Source organism: Epinephelus fuscoguttatus, linkage group LG19 (genome assembly GCF_011397635.1).
Source record: "Epinephelus fuscoguttatus linkage group LG19, E.fuscoguttatus.final_Chr_v1".
Lineage (NCBI taxonomy): Eukaryota > Metazoa > Chordata > Actinopteri > Perciformes > Serranidae > Epinephelus > Epinephelus fuscoguttatus.
In genome coordinates, this window is record NC_064770.1 from 23,077,324 (window position 1) to 23,085,899 (window position 8,576).

General features: G+C 41.2%; 1 pseudogene; it reads right to left on the bottom strand.

Moving 5' to 3' along the window:
* Positions 1-3,097: 3,097 nt before the first annotated feature.
* On the bottom strand, positions 3,098-8,576 carry LOC125879008 (cytochrome P450 2K1-like; annotated as a pseudogene).

Consider the following 8,576-nt stretch of genomic DNA (forward strand, 5'->3'; position numbering starts at 1 on the left):
TTTACCACAATTTATCCAAGCAAAAAACGTTTTAATAGTAATAACGGTAATCTAGGCTACGTTAATGGTAGAGTAAAAAAAGATGTTACAGCTAATATACACATTATTAACAGGTAAATTCAAGAGTAAAATTTAATTTAATTTACCTGTTGGTTGGGCATCAGCATCAATACTTGGATCTGATGTAGATGCCGCCTTCTCCTGCGGCTCCTAATCCTCCTCATCATTCACTGATTGTATCTATTTATCATTTGCAGTAGCAACAATGTTATTTCCTCTAACGCCATGTTTCGTCTCCTAGGAGACGGACCAGCTGGACCCAAACGGAAGTGACGTGTACGCAACTGTCCCAATTCTCCTTTTTAAACAGCATCAATCCCTTGCGCACTTGCGCCCTTAACTGTACTTTTGGCAAGTGCACTTCAGGGAAGACCTCAGGGCACAAGTGTGGGTATTTGGACAGGGCCAAAGAAATTAGGAACTGGCTAGTTCACTTCAAAGAGCCGGTTCAAAGACTCGGCTCGTTCGCAACGCCCGGACAGATAACAGACTGTCATGTTAGCCAACATCAAAGATACTTATCCACCGTCTTTGGTAGCTATATTGTAGGTGGACCATCTTGTAGTAATCCAGTATCTTTGGTACTGTCACTGAGCGCGAGGTTCACTCATCAGGGTTAAAATCCAGCGTGTGGCGGCATTTCGGTTTTTATGAACATTAAGACAGAAAGAGCATTAACAAAAGCTACTCCGTGTGTACGGCGTGTAAAACAAGAATCAAGTACAGTGATAACACGACGAACATGAGACAGCACCTCAAGCGTTTCCACGCCGGGTTAGAGCCAGAGGAGGAGGAGGAGGAGGAGAAGAAGACGCCGGTTGTTGCTACAAACCAGCGAACAATTGAGGAAGGATTGAGAAAACTTCTCCGCGAATCTCAACATCCGTCGCTAACTTCAATACCTTAAATATTTCACCCGGAAAGCAGTTCTGAAGTACTGGAATCACTGAAGAAAGCATGCAGGGTAGCTGTTATTACTGAATAAAGTATCCTTTATGTTAGATCAGTGCCCCACTCCCCTCCCTACAAGACATATACATCACCTGCCTCACCCCGCACACAGTCTGTTCAGCCTCCTGCCCTCAGGGACAAGGTACCGGAGCCTCCGTCCTCGCTCCACCAGACTCACAGACAGCCTCATACACCAGGCTGTCAGGATGCTGAGCTCTCTCCCCACTCTCCCACTCCCTCCCCTCTGCTCCTCCCCCCAAAACACTCTGGACTCTGAACCCTGACCTTCAGATTGACTGTCCTTTTGCACTACCACAGTAAAATACATCTGCTGCTATTACTGTTTTCGCACTATTTAACATAGCCTATACAGAAACTTCTGCTTCACTACTATACATATTTAGATTTTAGTTTTTATAGATTTTATATTTTATTTTCATTGTTTCTTTTAGTATTAATAAATGTCTTTATCTGTTGTGCACTTTACTGTTTAGTGTTAGGAAATGTCTTTAACTGTTGTGCTTGTGCATTTTATCCTGTCACCGTGGGATAGAGAGAAACATCTTCTCGATTCCTCTGCATGTCTGGTACATGTGGAGAAATTGACAGTAAAGCTAACTTTGACTTTGACTTTGAATAAGCTGAACAAGCTAATAGTTTGGGGGTTTTTTGTATTACACCTACAGAACTCTGTGCAAAAAGCTGAGGATTTTAGTTAAAATAAGTTATTTGTAAAGGATTTTGTTTGGAAGTCTTTATTTATTATTTCTGAATAAGCAGAATAAGCTATTTGTTTTGTATTAAACTTGCTAGTACAGAAATCTGTGAAAACAGCAGAGGATTTTGTTAAAAGAAGTCTTATTTCTAAAGGCACTTTATGTATTACACTTTATGTAATAAGAGCAGCTTTTTGTTGTGGGAAATGTGTTGGATCGTTTGGTCTTATATAAATAAAAGATAATGGAGGTAAATTTTGTTGTTTACTTCAATTAATGGATACTGACAAAATACCTTGTTTAAAAGAAATCCTGTATGGGGAAAAAGATGCATTGATAATCGTGATAATCGTAATAATCGTTTAATAATCAAATCGTGAGGTGCCTAAGATGGCATACCCCTAATCGTACCTAGATCCAACTCCTTTTAGGAAACCATTTCACTTAACAGCTGAATGGGCTTCTACTTTCATCCGATTTGATTGTTGCCTCAGCTAAGTCAATGGGAGGGGCGATCGACCAAGCGTCTGCACCGCCTTTTATAAAGGTCGCACCAATGACGCCATAAAACACACTCATCTCACCTCAGTTAAACTGTCAGTGAAAAACGATTCGTGACACGGCCTTTGAGCCATTGAGGGATACAGTAAATGCTTAGAACTTGAAAACTTGTTTGACTGCTTTGTCCTCAGGAGACAAACCAAGTTGCACGTACATAAATACATGTGGGAAGTAGGACACAGTTCTGATACCACAAAGTGTGCATTTTGTGCTGTCATTTAGTAATATGGGATTGTACCTAAAGGATTAAACTGATAGTGTGCTTGCAAAGATTTGTTAATCAGCTTGTACCAAAGTTTAAAGGTAGTTTGTTTGGAGAATATTTCATTCTGATCTCAGTCTCACAGGTTTTAAGTTACAAATCCACCTTTCATGTGGAAAGCCTTCTTAAGATTTTTAAAACCTTCTCAAGAGCAGAAAAGAAATTAAATCTCCACTGGGTGTGTTTCCATCAACCAAGATATCTAAGAAACTGGTTAGTCAGCTTCTTTACATCTGCCCAACCCAATCTATATTCTACCCCATGTGTTCTACAGGAAGTACTCACACTCATTTTACTTATGCAAACAGAATTGCCTTGTTTTCAGTTCTTGACTAAATAGACTGGGTCACCAACCTTACGATTGTTGGTATTAAAACACAGCTTATCCATACAACTTAGCATGATGAGAAATTAGGGTTACAGTCAACTGACCAAAATATCATTTAAAAGCAGTTAAAATGTATATTTCCCTTTAGTATATCCTTGGAAGTACCTCAACTTTTTGTCTTTTCCATCAGCAACCACTGAAAAAAAGGTGTGTCTAGGATTTGGTTTTTTTTTTGTTTGTTTTGTTTTTATTAAGTATTTCTCTAGAAGAAAAAAAATCAGTTACCAAAAGAAAATACTGGTACATAAATGTAGCTGATTGTAATTTTAGACGTACATGATGTATCGGTTACGTATACATTACAAAAAAAATTCTGCCCTTTGCTGCTCTATGCAAATTACAATCTACAAAGTACATGTCTTTGTGAGAATAATCAACAGTGGCTTAAGAGCAAGAATAGTAAGGCTAACGTAGCTTTGTCATTAAGTACAAATTCATATTCCTACACACTGTGTAGCTGCCCCATGTGAGGCTGAGTAAAGGCAGTAATAGTGCCATGCTCCAGCTCTCTTCCTCACTGGCGACTGACGGCACACAGCTCATGAGGTGAAGGGCCAAGGGTGAGACCCACAGCTGGTGTCAGATCCAGTTCATCCTCTGTGACTCCAGGTGCAGGAGTGAAACGAAAGCGCTGAAGGAGGGAGGTGAAGAAGAGGAACAGCTCCATCTTAGCCAGACTTTCCCCAAGACACACCCTGCGACCTGCAGGAATGAAGAGATTTGCAGTATGTGTGGATCATGCTGTGAAAATATCTCTGTATACCCTGAACAACAAGAACTTGACAAAGTTGTACCTGCAGAAAAGGGCATGAAGGCGTCTCTCCTGGTAAATTTACCCTCTGCATCCAGGAAGTGAGAAGGGTTGAAAGTGTGTGGGGTCTCCCATTCGCTCTCATCATACAGAACAGAAGTAAGAAGAGGAAACACAGTAGTCCCCTGCAGCCAAAAGAGGAGAGCAAGGTGTATCATATAAAGTCACTTTTTCAAGTTTTAGGAGATGGATGAACATTCCATGAATTATTGTTCTTTGTGGAAAAGTGCTGAAACATCTGAGCGCCTCACCGCTCTGATAAAGTAGCCCTGGAAGGTGACGTCTCGGCTGGTTTTGTGAGGAAGGGACATGGGGACGATGTTGGCCAGTCTCTGTGTCTCATGGATGACAGCGTCGGTGTAGGGCAGATTTTTACGGTCATCCACCTGGACCACACGACTTCCAACCACCCTGTCCATCTCCTCCTGGACCTGGTCTGAAGACACAAAATAATTAACATGAGTGTACAGCCAAGCTAGCAGCTCTCTCATACCTCAGTGACAAAATAGGTCGATTTCCACTGACTTCCAAACTGACATAGCCCATTAGACCTTCCCTAAAATTACATTTATTACCATCCTGAGGGGCTGTATAAATGATGTGGTATATATGGAGAAAAAGTTGTTCATTTTAGTGCAAGGCTGCCAGAGCTTTCCATCTGTTCCATGGACAATAGGCCTACACAAACTGGGCAAGGAAGACTATGCACTTGGGATTTTAGGTAAATAGCCAATGATAAGGTGCTTGTTAAGGTTGCTTAGCAACCTCAGACGCAACCTGCTGCTGCACTCTTGAAAGCTGGCACAAGCCATAAGACAAGAGTAGCACCCAATGCCTGACCTTGCGTTTTCTTGTGTAAGGCCCCTAATGGTTGCAGTTCTAAACACCTTCTTTACGTCATGAAACAGTCGCAATTATGCTATAAAACTTGGTGGTTAGGTTTCGGCAAAAACATTGTGGTTTGGCTTTAGATAAGTACTTTCGTTATTAATGTAACTGCATGTATTTCACATCAAAGACATCACATACTGTACATCAATAGTGTATCATGCTACACATACTAGTATACTAAGCTACATTGTAATTAAAAGAAGTCACTGTTGACTTCAGGCCACGAACACCAGTCTCCTGTGTGAAAGTCCTGTGCTTGTGTGACCCATGCATCACCCCTGCTGCCCACCCTACACTGTCTTCTTCCATCTTCATGCAATAGATTGCTTTTGGAATGAGTCCTAACACCCGGAAATGACAGCATTTCTGCACTCCCAGTTCCCTTGTCTCGAAGTAAATGGGATTTTTGAAGAGATTTTTGATTAGATGCCTGAAATAAGGTCTGTGGTTAACACAAGCATAAAAGACATTCATGTTCTGCTCAATGAAAAAAAAAAAAAAAAAACATCAGTACAAGTGAATTTTGAGGCTTTTATGTGTCTTAATAAAGGTGGTTGCTAACAAGTTGCTAAAGGAGACTACAGAACGTCATCACGCCAAACACGGCTTTACAGCCTCTTTGCGGTGGTGACATTGCAACTGTGGTGTAGTTTGTTTACAGCCTGAAGTTTTTTCCTCTTTTGTTCTTCTGGTGATTAAAGTAAGGCTTCAGAATTCATAAAAGTGGTGTTCATTTGCAAAGATGAACAAAATGTTGAAGTATCATATACATTTGTTTGCCACTGAGTTTGGTTTCTGCAACAATCCAAAATCCAATGAAAAAATTCTACAAGTTTTTATGAGTGAAACCAGGGAGATGCTAACTTCAATGTCGCCCTACAGAAAAATGTCATCCCTGGGGCACTTCTTATGACACAGATTTTCTTTCTTTTTATACTAGGTCACCTCACATCCTCCTCTGCTCCTGTACTATATATTCTGGCCACTAGAGGGGGCTGCATTAATATAAACCTACGAATGGTTTACTATAAGATCACAAAGTCAACCTATGTGGCTGTTTTTTCAGTGAGACCAGCCTTAAAATTTGGTGGTGAACCATTTGAGCAGACAGCCAGCATGGCTAAAAAAAAAGTACAGTTTAATTATTTATTTTTAATATTTAGATCAAGTCTATTTGATTTCTTCTTTTTTTTTTTTTGAAATTTTTGCCTTTGACAGATGGCAATGTAGAAACTGAGACAGAGAGAGGGGATACGGCACGCAACAAATGTCCCAATGAACCCATGTTATTGGTTAAAGTGCATTTCCAATAACTCATGTTACTGGAAATGCACTTTAACCACTCAGCTATCAAGATGCTCCAGTGTCTGTGTGATTATTACCCAGCTATACATTTCTGCTTTGTTTAAACTCAAACAAGCAATCTATACTGCAGTCTAGACAAACTGAGACTTATATATACTGGAACTAGTATGAAAACTGAGACATAACAAAAGAAATTGTGAAAATAAAGAAGTAAAAAGGAGTTAAAAGGTGTTAAAAAAAGCCTGTACAGCTTCATATTTTCATAAGATCCACAAGCTTCATCTCCGTCCTCCTTACCTTGTATATGTGGATATTTAGCCATAAGCAGCAGAGCCCATCTCAGTGTCGTCGCTGTGGTATCAGTACCAGCAGCAAACAGGTTAGTCACTGTATGCAACATGTTCTTCTCATGGTAGTGAGTGTTTGTAACAGAGGAGTCCTGGCAGACAGAACACCCACATATTAAAAAACAGACATGCAACTTTACTGGTCTTTATGTCAAATGAAAAACACAAAGGATGTCGTCTCACCTCTTCTTTCTGCTTCCGATCAGAAAACAGTCCACAAGTCCCCTGCAGATGTGAGGGTTCAGTGTCTCTTTCAGACTCTTGAATATATCTTTGACATCTCTGTTGGTTTTCTCAATATTATTTAATATCAGGTGCCGGCCTTTTACCCAACTGACCAGCCTGGGAAACATGTTGTAAAGCTGCAACGAAAAAACCTCCTGAACAAGAAGTTTCAACTAGTTGCAATCTGCAATCCTCACCACTAGATACCACTATCCCCCAAAACCTTAGACACTGCTCCTTGAATTTTGTCATAAATCATACATAGATCAAATGTGTCAGCTACTATTAATTGTGTGTAATCCTCTTAAAACAGCAGCAATTTAAAATGCAAATATGAAGCCCACCTGGATTTCTGCAGAGCCCACAACACGAATGTTCTCGTTGGCTCGCGTCACCATGTTTGTGAATTGGGGATCATCATATTCAAACCTGCTTCCATACACAATATTGCAAATGATATTGGATGTTGCGTAATTGACCGGACATGTTGTATTAAATGGTTTCCCTGTAAACAGGCAGTGAGAAATAAAATCATTACAACGCACACACACTGAGAGGTGTCCTGATATGTGGGTCAAATGCCACTCAGCATTACAATGACACTTTGCATACATTATCTTTTTGTATATCAGAACGTCCTGTCATGTGTTGTCACGTACACACCACATACCTTTATGCTTTTCGAACATTTGGATCAGATGGTGGCATTCCTCCAAGATTTTATGTTCAGCCATTCGTTTGCCCATCCCAAAGTCTCTCAGGGTGGTGAGGGCAAAGCGTCTCATCTCTTTCCATGATTCTCCGTTTGCAAACAGAATTCCTGTTAATAAACGTGACATTCAAGTTAAATTTAACCTGTATCTGTTTTGCTTTTGCTGTAACTGTGCATTTATATTTTTTGGTTTTGTGCTGATATGCAAACAAACTGTATATCAAAAGATTTAGTAAAGGTAGGTCTTACCGTGACCAAAACTTGTATCATAAAAAATCGGGGGGATTTCTCTGTCTCCAAACTCTTCTGCGTAGTTGACCAGAGCTTCTTTGACTGTCTTGTAACCTGCCAGGACCACCACTTTTTTGGGTCCAAGGTACATTGTAAACACCGACCCATGTTTCTTTGACAGCTAGAAAAATGTAAACAGTAGTCAAATGTGTCAGAGACAGTATACGGACATTCAAATGAATCCTTGCAGCTGTTACAAAATGTGCTTATTTTAGCATAGGAGTGCTTAACTTACCTGAAAGAGGGTTTTGTAGGGTCTGCTGAGATCAAGCTGCAACAGGTTGCCAAGCAGGGGAAGAGGCCTTGGCCCCGGAGGCCCCTTCCGCGTCTCCTGGGAGGTGACACTGCTGGAAACAAGATAGAGGACGAGCAGGAGAACAACAACCCCCAACCAGGTGGTGGGATTGGAGAAAAGGAAGTAAATAAAGTCCCCTAAAACAGACATTCCTCTGGCTGTTGGTGACGCTGCTCTCACTAAGCCCTGCAGTTAACAGAAGGTGTTTACACTTCCGAACATGTCCTTAAAATGTCCCTGCATGTGATGTTAGAGGGTTGGGTTTCCCACCCGCCTTGTCAGGCTCTGCTTACTCACATATGAGGCAGAGCACCTCATATATGAACCTGACCTGACAGCAAAAGAAGAAGAACTTGTTTGGTCAGATTTTAATCCAACATTTTAACACGGGTTAAACAAAGACAGAGACAAACTAGACAGGTTTGCTGGAGATAAACAGCGCCTCGTCTGGAAAGTGGACGGGAGCAGGAGGTGGTGACAAAAAGCCGCGGGTAGAGTCGGAGGTCCTTTCCCAAGCCGGACCCACTCCCACTTACCATCACAGCTGAATGAAATACAGTGGCAAGCTTTGGGACAAAGGCTGCGGTCGGAAAGTCCCTCCTATTGTCTATTCCTAATCACTATTCCTTGACCTCGGTGGGAAACGTCATGAGGTCAAGGAAAGATGAGTAGGAGAATCCATAAGGACTTAGGAAAAGAGAACCGCGGAGCTGAGAGAATCCGACCGCACTTACGCTGGGCTACGTCATCATGCGACGGCG